Source organism: Hippoglossus stenolepis, chromosome 20 (genome assembly GCF_022539355.2).
Source record: "Hippoglossus stenolepis isolate QCI-W04-F060 chromosome 20, HSTE1.2, whole genome shotgun sequence".
In the NCBI taxonomy this organism is placed as follows: domain Eukaryota; kingdom Metazoa; phylum Chordata; class Actinopteri; order Pleuronectiformes; family Pleuronectidae; genus Hippoglossus; species Hippoglossus stenolepis.
In genome coordinates, this window is record NC_061502.1 from 7,696,000 (window position 1) to 7,717,787 (window position 21,788).

The 21,788-nt window shown below is 43.0% G+C and overlaps 1 protein-coding gene across 6 annotated transcripts in view; it reads left to right on the forward strand.

Annotated features, from left to right (window-relative positions):
- Nucleotides 1-2,464: 2,464 nt before the first annotated feature.
- LOC118099588 (1-phosphatidylinositol 4,5-bisphosphate phosphodiesterase beta-4) overlaps nt 2,465-21,788 on the forward strand; it is a 68,402-nt gene continuing 49,078 nt past the window's right edge. Inside the window, exons 1-3 of one of the 6 annotated variants that reach the window (XR_004694306.2) lie at nt 2,465-2,639; nt 6,045-6,090; nt 18,895-18,964. The gene's annotated coding sequence lies outside the window, so the exon portion shown is untranslated. Of the gene's footprint in view, nt 2,657-2,891; nt 2,993-3,396; nt 3,494-6,044; nt 6,091-18,894; nt 18,965-21,788 lie in introns of those variants that run through there. The other 5 variants (XM_035144262.2, XM_035144259.2, XM_035144258.2 and 2 more) reach the window with 5 other exon arrangements.

Below are 21,788 nucleotides of genomic sequence, written 5' to 3' on the forward strand. Positions count from 1 at the left end.
AGAGGAACAGAAATTCGAGAACTTACGTAATTCCCTCACTGATTGTCACTGAGAAGCACTGAAATCAAACAGAAGTGTTAGTTATTTCGGACAAACACATCTGAGACGCATACGTTTCCTGTGATATTAGTCACTATAACACCAACTGTGTCACGTACAGTAGTAAACATATTTGTGCGCATGTTTGTTGTGTACACTCTTTGCTTATTTGACTTCCCTTGAGGATTCACTGTATTTCAACTTCAAAATCTGCTGGAGCTCCTGATGCGTTTCACAGTGAATGGCATCAGACTGTGGAAGTGAATTTCACCTGGAGTATGACCAATGATTTTTGCTCTTGATCACAACAGTGAGTGCTACATAGGTTTATTTCTGAGTATTTCTGTGCTCATACTGTAGTTTGTATTACTACGTGTGTGTGTTTTCCAGACTTCATAAACACTATGTCCCTTCTCAGTCTCAGCTCCCCCACCAGAATCCCCAACAGGCGTCAGGAGATAAGACAAGCCCGGTCGTCCATAACAACCACTGCGACCATTCAGAGAGGCCTCGGCGCATACCAGCGACTTGGAAGTCGAGCTAATTAACCCAGAGTTCAGGACGGAAGGAGAGCGGCGTTTTAATAAGATTCTCTGAGTTATATAAACAGTGACGCCCCTCCAAACTCCCAGGAAATCATCGCCCTGTGTCAGTCCATCTGCTGCGAGGGAAGAGGAGGAGGAGGAGGAGGTGTCCTGTAACTGGGCTTTAATGAGGGACGCCAGAGGAGGAGAGGACCACAGGGTGCTGCTTAGAAGGTACAAGGAGCAGACACACACATACATGGATGCACACATAAACACACAAGACTTGTACAGACATGTAAAAGTGCTACATGAAAACATCTTCAGCCCTGATCGTAGCCCACGATCCATCTAAATATCCCAATCCTCGACCTAACACATATCCTTAAAGCGATGTTAAGACTAACCTGGATCACACTGTGGTTGTAATTCTAATATTATCCCCAAGACCATGTCCTACATTCTAAAACGTCCCCTCTAAACGGACGAGGAAAGGCACAGTGACCTTGCTTTGCAGGGTTTTCCTCGTTCTATCATAGATGACTTTTTTAGGCCAATTGTGAAAGACAAGGAAATTGTGATAAAAAACTGTACAAAACTATATTCTGTCGCACAGTTGACGGGAAACGAATTCCTCTGGCAATGATTAACTCCACTGGTTTCACACAAATAAAAGTTACCGTCCCAGCTGTTACTTCTTAACCTGTCACAATATTTGGATAATGTCCTCTGGGGCTCTGTAGCAGCTCCTGATGATCAGTGCTATCTGGGGTCGCCTGTGGACACCACAGACACACATAAACCACAGACACACACGTTGTAATGCATGGCAGTGAGCTGCATTATGGAAATATCAGGATCCAATAGTTTTGTAGCATAACTTTAAATGAAAGTCACCTCTGCTGCATCAGCTATGACCATTCCGTTTTTTAAATGGCTTGCAATTCCCCAATAGACTGTATGGTGCATAATAAATAAACTGCTGGAATTTAAATTATAATACTTAGATTTGTTATTCAACTAGAGCTCCCCAAAGACCTTATATGTATATTTACCCCAGAATCTACCGCAGAAAAAGTGATATGGCCACGGAAAAACTGAGAACTGACAACTGAGTTGTCTGCCAGTGTGTAATTTACTATATGGAGAACCTAAATTATCATTAGGGTAAGGGTTAGTACATAAAAAAAAAAAAAATATGAAATAAGTACAAAAAAAAAAAAGTAATAATACTGTCAGGGCCAATGTGGGGTTGAGGATCCCCAAGGACACTTCAGCATGTGGAAGGGGGGGGGGAGACAGGGATCGAAAGTGCAAGACCCTCTGGTTAGTGGACGGCCCGCTCTGCCTCAACTCCGGTTGATGAATTATTGCCAGGGTGATACTGCTGATAAACTCACATTGTGGAAACAGGCCTGAGAAAACCCAGTGAATGAAACAGAAGTGCAATGAAGTGATGCTCCACGGTAAAGAAAAAGGCAGCGCGGCATCACAGGGACTCTTCACAGGCAGGAGGAGGGAGGTTTGTCTGCAGGAGTCAGCTGCTGGAGAGAGGGGGAGAGGGGAGAGGGGGAGAGAGAGGGAGAGAGAGCTGGATATGCTTCTGCTGGATGACTCACCCCTGGTGTCAACCCCAGCCACGCTCATTCACTCCCCTGCGAGCACGCGCGCCTGTTGTGCACGCGCGCACGTTTGTTTGGTGGGTGCGGAGGAGGAGGAGGAGGAGAAGGAGGGAGGGAGGCAGACAGTGGGGTGTTCCCAATCAAAGCACCAGAGGCGGCAGCAGCAGCATCATCAGGGCCGCTCACTCTCTCTCTCCACTGGAGGGCGAGTGTGGTACAAGAGCAGCGGGGGAGCGGGGGTGCGAGGGAGGGAGGAGGGGGTGGAGACGGGACAGAGCAGCAGCTGGAGGGAAGACACTGTGGTAGAGAGAGGTTCACACACAGAGAGAGAGAGAGAGAGAGAGAGAGAGAGAGAGAGAGAGAGAGGGAGAGAGAAAGTCCCGAGCCGGACTCTGCACAGCATCATTCCTCCCTCACCGCCGCCGGATTAGAGCTCCTGCTGCAGCGACATCACGTAAGAAACACGCACACGTAAGCACACACACACAAACACACACTAACGTTAGTATTGATGATTTGTGATGTTTCAGGGTAGGGGGCTCACTTTAACGCAGGGTTACGCGGAGCTGTCAGTCAAACTGGGGGATGCTGGGGAAACAGGCGCTTCAACTCCATCACGTTAAAGCTGCTTCCATCACACTCACACACACACACGCACACACACACACGCGCGCTCTCTAGCCGTGTGTCGCTAGCTAGCTAGCCCGGACGCGTTCAAACCGAGCGGACCTTTAGCAGCCCTGATAGCGGGGGCTTTGGTTTCTCCTCTCCCCTCGGCGCCGCGGCTCCTCTCCTCATCTCTCGCAGGTAAAAACGTGACACACGCGGCCTGAGAACTTGCAGGGTGCCGGTGGTGGGGGGGTTGTTGGTTGCTGGATGTTGCCAGCGGCTGCCGGGGGGAGGGAGGCTAGTCTCCGGAGCTAGCTGTAGCGGGACAGAGCAAGAGGCAGCCCCGGCCGATGTGACAGGCACACGGCGACAGCACAGGGGCCATAAAATAAAAGTCAATGGACTCAGCGACACGGGGCGGCTGTTTCCGGGCTCGTGTTGACATCACGGTCCGCTGCACTGTTCTCTATCTATTTATACATAAACACATGTGCAGACTAACGAGGGTTTTTCTCTGCGAGGTTAATTTAATATGTTGCATCCACAGACTGTGGGAGCTGCAGCTGCCATGCATCCATCCCACTCTGCAAGGTGTCATTGATTCACTGGCAGGGCAAACACAAAAGAGCTGCTTTCTGACTCGAACGAGGCTTATTTTCTGTCTATTTCAACGCGTCTCCATTGTGATATCAGTGAGCGGTGAGTTTTTAATACAATATTCCATATGTAACGTGATAAAATCTGATTTTTCTTGCTCTATCTGTCAAAAATAGGTATATTTTCAGCCTATTTTCAGCCTATTCTCTTCATGTGCATCAAATAAGTGAGTGGAAAAGAAGATGTTGGGGATAAGATTTCGTTGCTGACACCTTCCCACCGAGTTTTAGGTTTAATCACTGTCAGATTGCTGTCTGCATCCGTTTTTTTCTACAGCTGGAGATGCATATCTAAAAAAGTGTCATTCTTTGATGCAGGTTGAAAAAGACACGCTCGATTCAGAAAGCAGGTTTCTATTTTCATAACCTGTTTTATCACACACACCCGGGAGGCAGAGAGTGAGCGTGTTGTTTGTTCAGGAATAACCTGTCGGCTTGTTTGCAGTCCAAACAGCCCATAATGCATTGTCTGGTACAGGGTTTCACTTGGGTGTAAATGAACAAACTTGTTGCATGAGGAGTTACCTGCTCACACGGACGTCCTCTGTCCACTTCTGCATCGTGAGGCGTGAGCCGTGTTTGCAGAGGAAGTATTCTTCTTGTCAAAAAAGCACCACAGGTGTGTTACAGTGTGCTGTAAAACACTGTTTGGCCACTTTATCTTATCTCAGACTTTTGTTCATGGAGTGTTTCCGTGGGTGTAAAATTACAGAAGGTCGTCTTGTCTCCCGCAGCTTCGCTCACACTTTGTCCTCGGGTGCAAATGATGGATCACAAAGGAAACTCTGCATCGGCGTATTGACACAGCCACGTAAACGTTTCAGTGGTGATTACAGTCAAACATCAGCCTCCCTCACACAATTGCAATCCCTTACCTGTGGCTTAGACCCGGACTGTGAGGCTTTGTGGATGAACAGAGGTGCACTAAGAAGCTTACAGGCTGTGGGTGTGCAGGTGTTTTTTTTGTATTTTTTTGTTTGGAGCAGAGGACATTGTGTAGTGTTATGTCTTTGGTGCACTCAGTCGTCAGAAATGATTGGTTATGTTCAGCAGGTCTTGCACAGGGCAGCGTTGTCCTGCTGTACTTGGTAATATGATGACAACACGATTAGGGCTTTAATGATAATTGCTATCTTCTTTTTTTTTTTTGCAAATGCTTCATTATCGTGCTGGAAAACCACCATTAAAAATGTAATGGCCTCATGTTCTCCCTGATATCACATAATATTTTTGGAGAATTTGCAGATTTTGTGAGTGCTACGTATTTTTATTGTGAGACTGGTTGCTGTTTTGTTCTTTTTGAGTAAAAATTGTCCTTTTGTGTCCTGCTTGAAATTTGTAGCATGTGTTTTTCTCTATGCAAAGCAGGTGGCGAGGGCTGCAATTTAATTTACTGCTCAGATTTGGATGGATGAAGTGTTCAGAATTAGAATCAGAACGTGTTTTTTCAATATCTCTGTGCATTCAAACTGACAGAATAACAACATATTTGCTCCGAGTCACAACAAAACTATAGATTGTGACACTCGGATAAAAGAACACAACACATAATGGAAGAAGAGGAAAGTAAAACAACATTTCAAAGTCGTGGCACACACATGTCAAGCCTGGATCCGCAGCTTTTTTTTATTACATTTTCAATGTTTGCAAATGTGACTGTGCTGCAGCCACAGATATTTGTGCGATGAGGATATGAGATGTGTCTGAGGCGCACACATTTCCCAGTGTTGTCTTTTGGGATTCTGGCAGTTCTGTGGAAAGCTCAGTTGTAGCTGAAGGGTTTGGTCCAAACGGCAAATGAAGTGAGAAAAAAAAAAATCAGTTTTTCTCTGTTTGTATGTTTTCACACTGGCGTCCTTGCCAACATCATATTGAGTTGCTCGAAGGTTGGAGGTTTCCTCTGGTGGGACTTCAGTTGGAATCCATCCCGCTGCCTGCCAGTTTACTGTACGTCTCTATTACTTGTTTTTTTAAAGGCTGGCATGCTCGCCCGCTTGTTTCCTCGCTATTTATTCTCATGTTGCTTTTTTTCCCTTTTTATTAGACGTCTGGTCTAGATTAGCTCGGCTGTCTCCTCTTCTGTCCCTGTTGTTTTGACGTGGTCTAGCAGGTTTTTATCACAGCGCAGTTTTATTTGTTTTCACACGCGACTCCCTTGACAAAGCTGTCAGTCATCCTCGTGGATGTTTCTGAGGCCTCACAGAGAGATCTAGCGCGCACAGTCGGATGGATTGATCGGCCGGCAGACGAGCAGGCTGGCACTAGATTTGACAGACCCAGTCTTATGGTAGCATGTTAAAGAAAACGTGCTGGATCACAACCCTGTCGCTATCCTATTGTTAAAGTCTGACGAGCTATAAGGCTGATCCGAGGCTTGTTTGTCAATATCGTGATTTACTTGATGTTTTCCTTGGCAGCGGCATAAAGGGACGTGGTATGTGCACGCCTCTCTGAGCGGTTCTCTCTCAGGTCCCGTCCTTCCTACTGCACGGAACAGGTTTTTAGACCTCAGCCAAATAAGTCCACATTCAGGTCTCTTGTGATTTATGAAACTCTCTCTCCTTCTTAAAGTATGTCCTTTTTTGTCTCTGCAGGCCAAGACATGAGCTTCTCCCGCTGAGCGTTATTGATGCTGAACTGGTGAGTTTCTTATTTTATTCTTTCTCTGCTTCAATACAGGTTTCTTTGTCTTTTTCTTATTTTTTATCAGTCCATGTTAGAATTGTCAGGTTTCACAATCACCTTTTCAATATTAGTTTCCGGAGCAGCCGGTTCGCGATTGCATATTAATGGTCTAATCTGCATTAAGTCAATTAAATAAAGTGTATGCATAATGTGCGTGAGACATATGGCCCCGTCCTCCCTGCAAGGCCTACCTGACAACTTATGTAATCGGGATGTCTCGGTGTGTAATCTCATGTGCTTCTGAAAGCACAAAAAAACCCCAGAGGAAAACTAAACAACAACCAACAGGAAGCTGAGGAGTGATAAGGGGTGTTTCCTGCCATGTTGGCTTTACCACAGAAATCTACTCGACTCTTATTTCTGCCTTTTTGTTGTCCCGTCTCTCTCATTAGAGAATACAAATGCGTTTCCCGGCAAAGCATTCTGCATTTGTAAAACGAGCTTGCATTGAGAGCTGCGGCCGAGAGACATTTTATTGGATTTGTGCTGAATGATGAAAGCAAGTGGCCCTAATTTTTCACTGTATCTTTCAAACAAGACTGATTTGCAGCGCCCGCCCGTCCGTGGCCAGACATCACTCACTGATAAGCAGGTTGCGTGGCTTCTGCAGCCGCATGCTCCCTCCTGCCAACCTAGAAACTGTAATGCGGCTGAGAGGTGATTGCTCTCTGTAATATGTTCTGTATTAAAGATGTAATCTGTATTAATGATGTCATGTGTAGCATGAAGGATGTTTGTCGGCCCCGGGGCCTGATTAATTGATGTATGCTTTAAGCTTTAATATTATAGAGGAGGGACGTATACTTTTTCATTACCCTGACATTATGTTTGCTTGAATATAGGAAATATATTTATTTAGTTTTACTGCTATGCTATTGTCAGGGTTGAGCAATGGTTCTGATACTTAACAGAATTTATTTTAGAAAGCTTTGAATTCTACAAGCGGCTAACTTGCAAGATTTAACATAGCAAGATCATTAACTAAATCTATTCATCCATTATCTATACTGCTTTTTGCCTCTTGAGGGTCACGGGGGGAGCAGAAACCAATAAGACATTGGGCGAGAGGCTAGGTACACATTGAACAGGTTCACACCTATGGACAATTTAGAGTCTCCAATTAACCTATACCTCAAACCTGCATGTCTCTGGACTGTGGGAGGAAGGCCCCCGGAGAAAACCCACACAGACACGGGGAGAACAGAACATGCAAGCGCCACACAGAAACGATTTATTGGAATTATGCAAAATTATTTTTGTAAGGTGAACTCAAGCGTGAGTACAACAGAATAGGTCAAGGCACTATGGGAAAAATAAGGATTTTAAGACAGGAAAAAACACACGTTTGTTTTTGCCTTTTTTTTGTCTGTCGCTGTAGTCCAGATAACACAGGACTCATCAGTTTGTAAAAAGTATATGTTCACATTATTTTACAGGCTCATTGATTCTAATCAAGTCTTTAATCGCGGGCTCTGCTCTTTTTGTGATTTTAAACAATATAATCTTTCCTCGCTTAGAATTCTCTAGTGCATAATGTGGCTGCATAATAACATAGATATAAGAGTAGAATAGATACAAGTTTGCCTCTTTGTAGTCAATGAGGGGGACAATGATGTGCAATGGACATTGTTCATGTATAGTTTCTCAGTTTTTTTTGCAATTATGGCTCATTTAATTTCTCTATGTATTCAATCCAGCAGGGATAGTGCAGCTTGCTCCTGCTGCTTTGAATATTTTAACAGATTATAATTACCCAGCTTGTTAAACACTGTACAGTAACAGAACTTAAGGTACCAGTAATATTTGGATTTCATTCGATAGAAAATCCTTTGAGCCATATGATTCTGTTTGCAGTTTTTAGAGTAGTGTTCAGTGTGTTTGTTAAGAGAAAAGCATCATATAGGACGGTGTATGAAAACAGACAACCTTCGAAATATCAGGCTCATCCACTGTTAGCTTCAGCGTTGCCTCTGAAGGAGCATCTCTGTCAGACTCTTTTAAACGACGAGAACAAATGCTGTTATAAAAGCAGCAGCAGTCATACACCGACACTGTACCGGCAGCAATGTCAGCAGCAGCAGAGTCAACACCTACCTTAATCAATTCCCATCGCAAATGTTTGCATCCAGCACCCTGATACGCTGTTCTGCCTTCAGCCGCATTTTCAGACCTTGACATTCTTTGAAAATATGGATGTGACAGTTACCTGGGGCTGCATCCAGGCAGAGTTGGTGTCACTTTTAAAGCAACTGCATTTTACAATGTTACGGTCGGGATTTTAATGGCTGATATGGTAAAACTGTTTCATGCTCATCGAAATGTGCCGAAGCCGCTTGTTTTGCAATTTAAAAAGTAAGAGATGTTTTCAATCATTGTTTCGTACATGACTGAATATTTGTGCAATTCAATTATCGGGAATGTAGATTCAAGCACCACACTGCAGGTGATTTTAAAAAGTAGGAATGTCTACAACTGCTCAAGCATCATTAATGGACTCAGTAAAATGTTTACTAGTCTTTTTAAGATTTGGGGCGGATGCCAAGTTTAGGGAATGGCTTTGTATCAGGAGCTGTTCATCCACTTATGTCGCTGGTTTGATCCCTGGCTTCTCCAGTATGCACCTCGAAGCGACCTTGGGCGAGATGCTGAACCCCAAATTGCCCCTGATGGCTGTGCTGGCAGTATTTGACTGCCATTCGATTGATATAGTAGTGCTGTATGAATGTGACTTGTGCTGCACGGTGTTCAGTAAGTTTAGATAAGCATTATATAAATACAGTCAATTCCCCCCCCCAAAACAACATCGATATATGATATGAATAGCAAGCTAGCTAATATAGCGAATTAAATATACTGATCATGGTCATAAACACGTCACTTGTAATGGGTCCATTTTTGCAAACCCACACCCGCAGAGCTCCGTATACTGGACCTGACCCTGATCTCAAATCCAGACCTATTAACATATGTCCAGTGACCCGACCAGTAACCCGTGATCAAACACACACGCTACATGCACGGTCCTTTTCCATCCTTGTACTTGTGAATTTTTATAAATATATTTTTTACCCGTTGCACAACTTGAACCCGCAGGTATCCTACCCAGATTGATTCTTTTAATGTACATCACAAACCAGTTAGCAGCTTATTATGAAGACACTGCTTCACACTGCACCACTGTCTGCTGTGATCTGCTCCATGTACTGTAACAGTGATTTTTTAATAAATGGAGTCGGAACAGGATCTGCTGGTTAAACTATGATGACAACACCATTTCTAAATTATTCAAGGCATCTTTTTTGCTTTTTCATTTCGTAAAAAAATCCTTTTCGCAGCAGCACGTATGCCGATATATTTGGAAGACAATATCAGGTGATTAAATCAGCAGACCGACAAAATTGGTCTGGCTCCAGTCAAGTAAAGTATTTTATTTATATAGCACCAAATCGTAGGAGAAGGGCTCTACTCATCACTATGGATGTGCAGCTCTATGTGCAGACGCAGCCATAAGAGGCTCAGTTCTCTCCAGCATTACCCTCTGCTCTGTGCACTGTTAAACCTCTCAGCTCTGCTCCGTCAGTCTCGGCTTCAAACGCAGCACAGCTGATCAAAACCTGAACCTCGAACCCGACCGCTCCACATGTTATGGATAAATACGACTGGCGCTGTTTGCTGCTGGAAGAAAATGAGACATCAGTGATGAGAGAGTTGGTCTCCACTACAAGGGTAAGTGTGGCTGGAGGCTGAATATAATGACAGGGGTATTCTCTGCAGACTCAGGCAACACACACACACACACACACACACACAAACAGAGGGAGAGATGGAGAGCGTAAGCAAAACAGTCAGAAAGCGAGGGAGCCGCTTACTCTCACACCAGCAGATGGGAGCTGCAGTCATCAAGTCAATATTTACTCGTTCTTAACCAAAAATTGGCAGCATTAGCTTAGCTGCTTCGGTAGCAGGCATCCCGGTCTGTGTGAATGAGGCTTTAAGGAGGTAAGAACACAAAAGTGATGATAGTTCTAGCTCGACTAACCACGTGCACTCTTTCATTCTTCCATCCCCCCCGCTCCTTCTCACTCACATTCTCCGTGTGCACATTCACTTTATCCATGGCTCAATCCACTGTGGGGATACACGTGAACGCAATTTGCACTTCCAATTAAACTGTCGACCTTCGCTCCAGAATGCAAAGCTTGATTTTGTACCATCCTCCCCTGGATAGCTATTATTATACCCAGCCCGCCCAGTAATCGAGAGAATAAGGCTTTTTTTTTTTTCTTCTTCTTCAATCCACTGACGAGGATGATTGAAGTCAGCAAAATAATTACTGCATTTATCACACTGTCAATATCTGAGAGGGGGATATTACGAAACCTTTAGGGACACTTAGCAATCGATTGATTTCTGCATTTTGTCAGTGTATTGACTGAAACCTATCGTTTGAACAAGACAAATGCAAAGCAGGTTGTGGTTTTCCATAACAAGGGCCTCAATACGAAATAAAACTTCTACATTTCAGTTACATATATATATAAGAATTTACCCATATTTGGAATATAGAATAGATGAGCTTCAAATGTCTCAAATGCAAAGATGTCTTGCAAGGAAGTCCTTTTCAGTGGTGACCATATCTTTTTTAAATGAATGTGATTTGGAGGATGACACAGCTTGTTTGTATCAAAAGAGCAGTGTGAAAGGAAAAGTAGAGACCGAAAACAGCAGAATACACTGGACTAGGGTTAGGGTTAGCCTCAAGCATGCTGCTGAGCCTCTAACATGGCTCCAACACATGACTCGCTGGCCAGATCAGATGACTAGATAAACAGCAAGAATGCTGCTTCTTCCTTTTCTACAGCACGGCTCTTGTCTGGCTGGGAAAGGAGAGAGAGATGTTAGTGTGTGTGTACAGTATGTGCCAGAAGAGCATCTTTAATCAGCCCACTACTGTATGAGATAAAAAGTCCAAGCAATGATGTAACGTTTAACGGCTGAGCTTATCACTTATCCTGCTCAGCTAAGTTGAAATGCAGATTACACACTACACACAATTGTTCCCATTTTATTTTTGACTTGCATGATTTAATGGCTGTGAGGGATTGTCTGGTTCTATGCAGATGTCTCTGGAACAGCCTGGAGTGTTATATACAGGGCTAATTTATGTCTGTTTTGTGTGTTGAGACACAAAGTGGATTTTAACCGTGTTTTTTTGTTTTCCGACCGCGCTCGTGGGTTTTCTCATAAAATAAAAAAAAAAGCTCCCTGAACTCCAGGATGGAGAGAAACAAACACATTTTAGGCCGAGTATAAACAACACAGTGCAGTGGGCAAACAGTTCCCTCACATGGATTTCTGATCAGTGCCAGATATTTGTCAAAGGCCCCTGGCGATTTCTCATAAGCCACTTCTCGCATGTCATTTAAACAAACCTCTGGACTTGGCACATAAATCCATTCGATGGATATCATAACAAACTGCTGTAAGTAATGTAAAGTTTAGAAAAATGTCACAATCAAAGCACATAATAAGAGAGTTGTAAACATTCTTTTGGCAAATGCTGGGAGACATCTCTTCTCCCCAAATGACATTATTATGAATGGGAAGCACGTATAATATATACAGTTTTTCCAAGCAGCACTTAACCAATCCTGGCAATTGTTTGGGTAAAACGCTATTGAGAAGCTTCAACTTGCGTTCTCTGTGCCCCTATCTCTGTGACCTCTTTATTTCCCAGTGACCTTATCTGCTACGTGAGAATTATATGATATATACAGTGTAACACACTAGAATGTGTGACTTGAGAAATCCCATCAGGCCTTTGAAGATCAGAAAAAAAGTGACAGGTCATACATTACAGCTGTTATGTATTTCACAAAGTGGACGGTTATCATGTCACAGCAGTTTCCTGGCTCAGTTAAAACTGACTCAATCATTCTGTATACACACTCCACTGATGCAAGAGTTTAAGAAGGGACCTTACAAGACGTGTTTTATTGTGACTTCAAACATGCTGTTCCTTTTGCCGTTGACAAGCAGTGACATGCTTGAATAAGCCCGCAAGTCCCTTTGTTGCAAACCTTTCAAGAGCTATTTTAAAGGTCAAACCTGCAATCAGATCATATCAATATTTTATTTATTTTATGGATAAAGGAATGAATCCGACCCTGAGAACCCAGCATTAGACTGTAACTTGAAATAGCTTGTAATCTTTGCAGTTTTGCAGCAGCAGTTATCATGATCCGTGGTTTAATATATCTGCAAATACTCACTGAGCAGCTACTTTGTCAGAAATCCAGCTGAAAAGCAACTGTTTACAGTGTAGACAAACAAACTCATGTTGTATTAATAAAGCAGTGAGTCAGATAATTACCACTGCGATCTGATTCAATACTGAACATGGTGTAAGGAGTTGGAGGTCCAGCCTGCCACTCTTCTGTTTAATGGAACAAGAAGCTGCTGCCACTGTGAGCTGCTCCTTATTCTCTACTCACCCTCAAAAATAAAATAATGGCAGATTCAAAAGACCCTGTCTGAGCCGACCAAATACACGGCTTTGTCAGCGACTTCTGTGGAATAAAAGCCACTCCGTGTTTTGCCAGATGAATAATTTGAATGTACACTAGCAGCAGTCGGAAATGTTTGGTTTGCATTAGCAGTAATTTAATACATATCTGATATGGCTGTGGGAGAGTGAACAGGAAATTGCTGATACCAATGGGGTAAAATAAAAAATAGCAACGCTTAATTACATTCAGCCCTTGTGTCCGGTGAAGCTCCTGTGCATTGGCAGTTTGAATCCAGTGTAGGAATGGCAGACTCTTACATGAACAATAAAATTTGATTTGGCGTTTACAGTGGTATAGTTGAAAAAAGGCAAACTATTTTTGTATAATGAAAGTGATGGCAAGTAGCTGTGTGATTTGGCCTTCATGTTGGACATTACTAAGCACCTCTCAGAGCAGAAGGTGAAACTTTAATGTCCCATCCTGCACCTCAGGTCTCTACTTTCAGATATGGAATCATTTTAAGCAAATTCAAAGCTGTGGTCACTGGAACTGTAGACACTGCATTGGTCTGCTGTGCAAGAGTAAAGACCTGTTATGACGTTTGAATATGCTGCTGCATAAGCAAAACTCCTTCAGGCGTTGAGCGGTGTCAGAACATGATAAGCTAATAAAATGAATTGAACATATTTGTTAAGCAATCCAAGGTGGAATCAGCTGATCTGCCTGCCAGCTTCAACACAAACTCATTTAGCTGCAAAGCAATGACAAGCTCAGTACAACAAACTCCCTCTACTCAAGCTCTATAAACTGCATGCAACGTACATCCTTAGGATTTCCTCACTCTGAGAAGACGCGCACTACTACATGACTCATGCGCAGACTCAGTTCTGACGACTTGGGAGTAGCATCCTCATCACTACCATTTGACATCAAATATTATTGCACAAGAGAAGCAGTTCCAACCATCCGAATAGAGAGATTAGTGTGATGTTCAGTAATTTAGTGTGGCCCTTTTTAAGGCTGTAAGAAAAATTGAAATGGTCCTCAAAAGGTTCCCCACCCCTGACATCTGAAACAGGTCAGTACCTTACAATGGCTAAAATGACATTTAAGAGCCTGCAAATGTGTCACTTCTTATAGTGTTCAATGCCATATTAGCACTAAATATGCTGTATAATAGCTATTGTCAGTATGAGATGAGTTTGAATACTTTGCCATCATTGGTGGTAAAGACCATATTCCTTCAGTTACTGTCCTTGGATTTTGCACTCAATAACATGTGATCTAGTAATTAGCCAGCATAAAGGTGCAAGAGGAGAAGTACTGTGCGTCCATGCACCTAATTTTGTCCTTTTGAAACACAGTCGTCAATCACTCTTTAGGGCAGTGAAGCAGAGCTTTTCTCTCTGTGAGTTCTCTGTCTGACTCACCAAGTAGAAACAATCTCCCTCTCACCTTTCTCTCTCTGTCTGGATTTCACTCTCTCTGGCTGTCTCTCTCTTATTTTGGCCCTCGGGGAGCTGCCTCCTGACAGCTTCATACAGAAAAGAAAGAAAACACTGAAAAGTCGGAGTGTATTTGAAATGTTTTGGTGCATGTGCATGTCTCTCTTTGTCTGAGTGCCTCCCTCTACTCCTCCAACGTTCTCTGCTTCTCTCTGCTCACCTCCCAGTTTGATTTCACCCACGTTCTACTAAGAACACAGTAAGAGAGTGTTGTTTCAACTCATTCATTCAGTTAATGTCAGTACTCTTCTTTTGCTTGGTTTGTAGTTTTAGTGTATCTTGAATATAAAATATAAAAATAGAGAGTATTCTATCATAGCCACTTGCAATTACACACGGGGGAAAAGGTAACTGTATATAGATTTAGATATATTATGGAAATTCTTAGGCGTTCAACAGTTCCTCTATTTCTTCACCAAGCACTTTTTACATTGTTAAAATAACTATGGAAACAGAAACAAGTAACTGCAAATAATTTCAACAAGCAGAGGTGTGCCACATTCTGGGTCTATGAGTAATTTAAATTATTTCACAATCCTTCATATTGAAGCTCAATACATAATTCATCATTCTGAGCCCCTTCATGAATGTTAACTGTACATAGAAGGAGCTGTAGCACAGTTGGCGGTCAGACAAAGTTGAATTGACCGTTTTAAGCTGCCACAGATTTTGGTTGACATCCAATTATTCTCTTACTTTCCAAAGTCATAAAAAAAAATTGATTGGTTAATACCACTCTCACATTTGTACAATAAATACAAAGATGCCAGTCATCTTAGTTTATCACTGAGCTGAAAACAGCCTCTTGGAGTCTTTGCTGATTACCTAGCAACCTAACATTGGTAACAGGACAAGACAATGAGATGTAATCGCCCCATGACGTGACATTTTTACGCTGCTGTTTATGTAAAGAGTCAAGAAAAATCGTACGTGTTATTTTGTGAGCTTGAGAAGTGTTGGAAGGCTAATTTTGTTATATTTTGTCAGAGCGTTCCTGTTGGTCTGGATTGAAGATAATTTATTTTTAGGGCTTGCTGTTTCAGTTCTTTGGCCTCAGAATCGCTTTTCCAATCTGGTGACCCCACCTCAAGCCTCTGAGGAGCCCAGTCGCTCTGTAGAACGCAGCTGCATGAAAAACGGGAGGCAAGGGTTTTCTCAGAATGTTCCTCTCTTATTGGATGTCCCCTCACTGTGAACCCCAGAGATGAATGATAAAAGAGGAAGTTATCTAACGCCAGGGACAAAATGAGAGCTATCCTCTCAATACCCTGGGAGGTGTTGAGCAAAGCAGGGAAACTGAGCTGAGACAAGGTTGATAGGATTTTTGGTTTTGATTTTCAGATAGCACTTGTCTGCTTCACTTTTGAGCAATGCCACACTTGTTTTATAACCACATTTCTCCTTCATGTGTGTGTTATTTTTAGACTGGGCTATTCCAGGTAACATGTATAATGTCACTTCCCCTGCCACAGCCCATCTTGTAATACCTGTGGGAGTGAGTGTGTGTGGTTGGCTGCATTAATGGTGCTGTCCTTTTAATCAGCACCCCTGTGTGTTTTCCCTGTAGAGCTGTCACAGGTTGAGTGATGATGGCGGCTCTGCCACTGTTTACACCGTTTAAATCCTCCTGTAGGCAGGGGTGAGATTACCAGCCTCTTACCTGTTGCCCTAATCAAAGGAATTATTATCGCGCCACTGGATGTTACTTGGAATAGCACCATCTAAAAATACACACACTCCAAACACACACACACACACAGACAGACAGACAGACAGACAGACAGACAGACAGACAGACAGACAGACAGACAGACAGACAGACAGACAGACAGACAGAAAGGGCAGGGGGAGAGAGCTCAGGTTGTAAAGTACATCCATCCTTTGTTTGATATATTGTATCCGCCAGTGGACTATGCTAGCAGAGGTGCTTCCAGTGAGTTTCCATGGTAGCTCTGGGCTCTCATTTGTCACTTAAAAGCAAAAGACTTACACTCAAAGATATAATATGTAACAATTCTCCATTAAGACCTCCAACTAGACCTATGTTATACATTTTGTTGAGTTGTGTACTTACATTATCCGAAATGTTTACACCAACGTTCAAACCCAGAGAAATACCAAATTGTTTTCAAGGAAATTGGATGATTCATTTTGTCACCATCTTGATTGCATGATATCCACTTTACTCATAACTTTGCCCCGTCTCTGCTATAACCTACAGTGCAAATGATGCATTATGAAGGAAAAACACATTGCTAGCCAGTTAGCCTGTTGGCTACTCATAATGGATCACGCTTGCTGCGTAACGTGAATAAAAATCAAAGCAACACCTACTCAGTGAACATTATTTGCATCTGAGTCACGTCAGCTAGATTTTCTTCAGCAATGGTGGTGAAGTAAACAACTCCCATGATCCCATGCTGCTTTAGGACGTCATCAAACTAGGCCTCTTGTTATTGTTTGGATTGAGAGACCGTACATACTGTACATTTAATGCTGACAGTGTGTAGAAGTTCACTACTTTCCTCTCTCCTATCTTGGTCAAAAAATCTTCGGACAGGCTTTGTATTTAAAATCAAACAAATAGAACAAATCAACCTGTCTGTTGTGGGATAGATTTTATATTTGTACCTTTTTTAAATTTGTTTGGATTTCTTTGCTTTGTTACATTACAGAGTCATTACAGCCTACAGCTGTCCCCATGGACATCTTAGCTGTCCCCCAGTCCAGATTAAAGATCGGGGGGGACTGAGCCTTTGCTGTGAGGTTGCTCAGGCAATGACCTGCATGAGGAGATTCTGTTTGTCTGTCTCTCTCTCACTAAACTGTTACTCCACAGCATAACATAAATACTGATCTCTGTATACAGAACGTGACTTCCTCTTTTTTTTGGCACCGAGCGTTCCCACTGATCCGCTGCCCTGGCTGAAGAGGCCTGTGAACAGCTCTTTTCCAGTGAAGCCACTTGACATGTAGAATATTTGATCCATATAAGCTGCGACTGTGAGAGAGGCCCATTCACATTGAAGAGCAGAGGGAGAGAGAGACAGAGAGAGGAAGTAATACAAATAGAAAGCAGATGATCACCAGCAAAATTAATGTAGCACGGTCAATATTGAGTTGATCGATGGCAGATTACCTTTTGAAGACATATTGACTCCGAAAATCAATTCAATATAATTGATTTTGTTTAAGTTCCCCTTGAATTAATAGTTTTCTGTGAAAGGCAAAATATGTTTCACAGCAATCCCGTGTGGTTTACACGGGCCATTTATAGCGTCATGTCATTCATAATCCTGCTCATTATAATATTATGCATAGCCAGATTAGTAATCAAGGGCCACTCCTTTGTATTGCATAAAGCTGTCAGGGTTCCTTTCAGCACTTAACCCTAGTAACACATTTTTTGTGTTTAATGTGGTGAAGCCTTGTGGCAATTTTGGTCCAAGTGTGTTTCATAAACTACCATTTTATGGATATTTATGAGATTCAGAGAGTTGAGTGTTTCTAAAGACGATTCCCCCCTGGGAGAGACAACTCATTCAGGAAGTGGTCGTACAGGAAGTAATAGGCAGAGAGGTTGTGTAAAAAAAAAAAAAGAAGAAGGAAAGTAACAGTGACAGATGACATCTTTTGCATGGATTGTTGTGCAGTTGGATGGATGTGTTTGTTGCATATGTCCAAAATGCTTTGCAATCATATTAGAATGACAATATGTTTTCTGTCATTACATAAATATTGCAATATTGTCTCTTCCATGCTTCTGAACACGTCATCAGATGTGTAGCCCGGGGTCATTGGGTGTCTGAATTAAAGTAATGTAGAGTAGTTCATGTTAAACAGTTAATAAGTCCATGTTGTTCCATTCTCTGTAAAATGTGCCCAGAGGAGGTTCTGTATGAGAAGCCCTCTGCACAATGGAACAAAAGAGCCAGTCACAGGATACATTTTTTTTATCGGGCTTACAAAAATCAACATTAATAAGCTTTGATAATCCCCCATGTAAATAAAATCTCCAGGACGGCCAGGTTCCTCACTTGCTTGTTGAAATGTATCCTGGGCCGTCCACGCTTATCTGGCAAAGTTTATCTTCCAGAGTGATTGTATAAAGAAACCATTACCGCTGCAGTTCCTGTTCTGCGCTCGGCAAAGCAAGACGGAGCTGTGACGACTAGGTGCGGGGAGACACAAGCAGAACAGTCATCTAACAGGAAATGTTCAGGAATTTGTCTTTGGTTTGGAACTGTGGATATAAGAATATAAGGTGTCTTGCCAAGAGGAGGATTATCCCTTTTTGTTCCTGTTTCTCTCCCCACTCTGTCTCTCCCTCTGTCCCTTTGACCCAATCTGTACATTACATTTACGTCGTGCTCTTAGCAGTCCCTCTTTACCTCATCGACATACCTACCTCTATCTAAGGCAGAGAGAGAAGCGGAGGTGGTGCCGCTTGTCTTATTTGCCTGCTCATTCCCACAGCTCCCCCTCTGACGAAGGCAGCCTTTCTTAAGGGCAGCAGCTTCCTATTAAAAGTTTATTTAGAAGAAGCCAGAGAAATGATTGAAAATCTGCACAAGCCAAACAGGACGAGGTGGGTGCGGGTGATTACACACCAGTGTGTTGTGCGTGCAAACGCTCATGTAGGGACGTGCTTGTGTGTCAACCCAAGAGGAAGCTAGATAAGTTAGCAGCTAGTTGGATATCTGCAAATTGCACTTCATTTTTTTTTTCTTTTTTTTTTCTTTCAGAGTGGTCCAGTGCTGCTGTCCTCCAGTATTTCCCCTTCCCTCAGTTATCTGTTCCTCTGTCTGTCACCAGGTAAGTAACGCTCACATTCACCTCCCACATATATACACTACAGCACAGAGGCTCACAGTCTTTTTCAGTCCTTTACGTAATCATCAGGTCACTGCCTGGCTCGGACTGCAAATTGCTGTCACCTTAATAACACTGAGCATCTCTCCCTGTTAATGTGATGTGATGTGATGCAGGCATACACTCTACATATACCTCAGAAAGTAATGCGTATTAGGGTCTTGTTTTTTTCCAATTTGGTAAGAAAAATCCAACAGACACTACCTGACATAGCTGCAATGTCAGAAATCAGAGTTATTTATGCAATGAGTAAAACAACACAAAGGTCAAGTTTAGCAACGTGCAAAACTTGAGATTAGGACAAAGATGTCTCGTCCCTGGGTGACATTTCACTTTGCTCTTCCTCTTCCTCTCTCTCTTCTGGACAGGGCCGTATACCTAAATGATAACAGAGCAGCTTGACAGATCAAATTATGTTACAAATGACAATTTTCAGATCTCCGTGACACACCTGGTAATGCTGCCGAACAAGAAACATCGGTAGTCATCTCTCTGCAATGCCAGCTGGCCTTGCCGAGGCCTCACACCTGTTGCACGTCAATCCAATAGATTATGATATATCTCTATTATTTAGGATAAAACCTGGGTACAAAAGGCTTCAAGCGAAAACATGTCCAAATCGTCAGTAAAACAGCAGTTTTTATTAGGGAAGGATTGATTTGATCTTGTTGTAAACAAGGACTTTTCTTCTTTCCTTTCTTTTGTCCTCTTGAGAAAATTATTAAGAATTATCGTCCGTGGACCTTTGTGGGAAATGATCCGCTGTTTTCACACATAGCTTCTCTAACTGGGTGTGTCCTGGTGCCACTTTAAATAATTGTGCAGAACTCGACTGTTGTAATGCACTGGAAAATTCTAGAGAAAAAGTATTTTTCTCCATGTTAAAATGGCTGAATGCATTAATATTTAACCAGTGCTTTTTGCATGTACCGGGGGAAAGCAGCAACACAAACCAGCCTTAATGTATAATTCCCAGCTATCTGTTATCGCCAATTACAGGGCTTGTTTACTAGAATTGAGAGACTGTGTGTGTGTGTGTGTGTGTGTGTGTGTGTGTGTGTGTGTGTGTGTGTGTGTGTGTGTGTGTGTGTGTGTGTGTGTGTGTGTGTGTGTGTGTGTGTGTGTGTGTGTGTGTGTGTGTGTGTGTGTGTGTGTGTGGCCGAGGCTTTTAATGATGGGGGTAGTTGGTCTCCCACTAGAGATGTGCCTGTGCTCCGGTAAGGCCCGAGGGGGTAGTTGGTCTGGGTGGGCTAGTGAGTCCCTCTGTCTCTATTAATACACACTGGTATCCCATTCAGTGGCTGAAATGTGAGTGTTTGTATGTGTATGGTGTTTGTGTGCGTGCGTCTGCATGACGCCACTGCAGCCAGGCGAGCTTGAGGCTGTTACTGGCCAGAGGGTTGCTATGGAGACCAGTGGTGTCAGAGAGGAGCAACATCTGTGGGGTGTTTGTTTGTCAAGACAGGTTTTCCTCTTTTTGTGTCTGTCTTCCCACTTTCTCTGTCAGTCTAGTAGTTTAAAAGTCACCTTCTTCTGGGCTGAATTTTGAAGAGCCTGATGAAAAATCTCCGGTTTCTCATCATTAGTCTTTTCAAACAAGGCACTTGGATGTGGAACCAAATTAAAGCTGTGATTTGTTGTGCAGTAGTTCAGCTGCCCATGCTCACCCATGCTCAGAGCAGGCCCTCAGGCTGTGTCAGTCAGCAGGGACTCTCTTCACTGGGTTTATGCCAGTGGAAAGCTCGGATTCTGGGGAACCGTTTAACCTCTGCCCCCGTCCTGCTCCCTCTCTCCACAGCTCCCCTCTCTATATGGTCATGTTCTATTTCCACAACTCCTTTCTCCTGGCTGCCTTATCGGTAGCTCAGCAGGGCACAGATTCTCTTTTAATAGGTACTTATTTGGGCAATGGGAGAAATCCCATATTTTTGGAGTAATCCCTACTACCTCCCCCTGCCCTCCTCTTGCCCTCCTCTTGCCCTCCTCCTGACTGGTTCTCAAATTCTCAAGCTTCTCTTTATTACCCTTTTCTCGTGCTGGGTTATCCCTCATTTCTCTGGTTCCTCCTCTGAGCTGGACAGCAGAATGGAGAGAGGGTGAATCTTTGGCTTTCATTTCAGATGTAACAGCCCACTCCGCGAAATTGGGTTTCCTCTTTTGAGTTCCTCTAATTTAGGACAATTGAATCCTCTAAGGCATTGTTCTAAGTTCCATATGCTGTTTTGCAGTAGCCAGAATTCCGCAGCTTCCCGAGCACTTTACAGAGGTCAACCAGACTATGTTATTATCTTTGACCATGTTTGGGCAAACCTGCCCCAGAAGATCCTTCTGAGGGGCATGTGTAGCTGGGCAAACCAAACCTTTGACCCCCTAATCTGGTCTGAATGAGACTGTCATACACACAGCGCAGAGCAGCACTGACTCTGTGATGTAACAAAGTCATTTAGGGATAATTTGGTGTTTTCCTTCTGAAGGCATCCCTCTGCAAACACCAGTTGCCCAAATTAACTTGCTTGTATAAGTCACCCTGCACCTACCGACATCAATCAATTTACGCCAAGATTAGACTAAGCCCAGATAACTAGATTCTGTCTTTGTCCTTCCATGACTCTTGGAATATGATAAAATGGACAGGCAAAAGTGCTTTTCTAGTATGAAGTGTTAACAGCATGACTGTTACAGCCTACAACAGCAGAGAATCATGCCGTGTTTGGAGAAAATGTCAACTGCTGCCTGTGAGATAGTCGGACCAAAAAGATGAACCTAC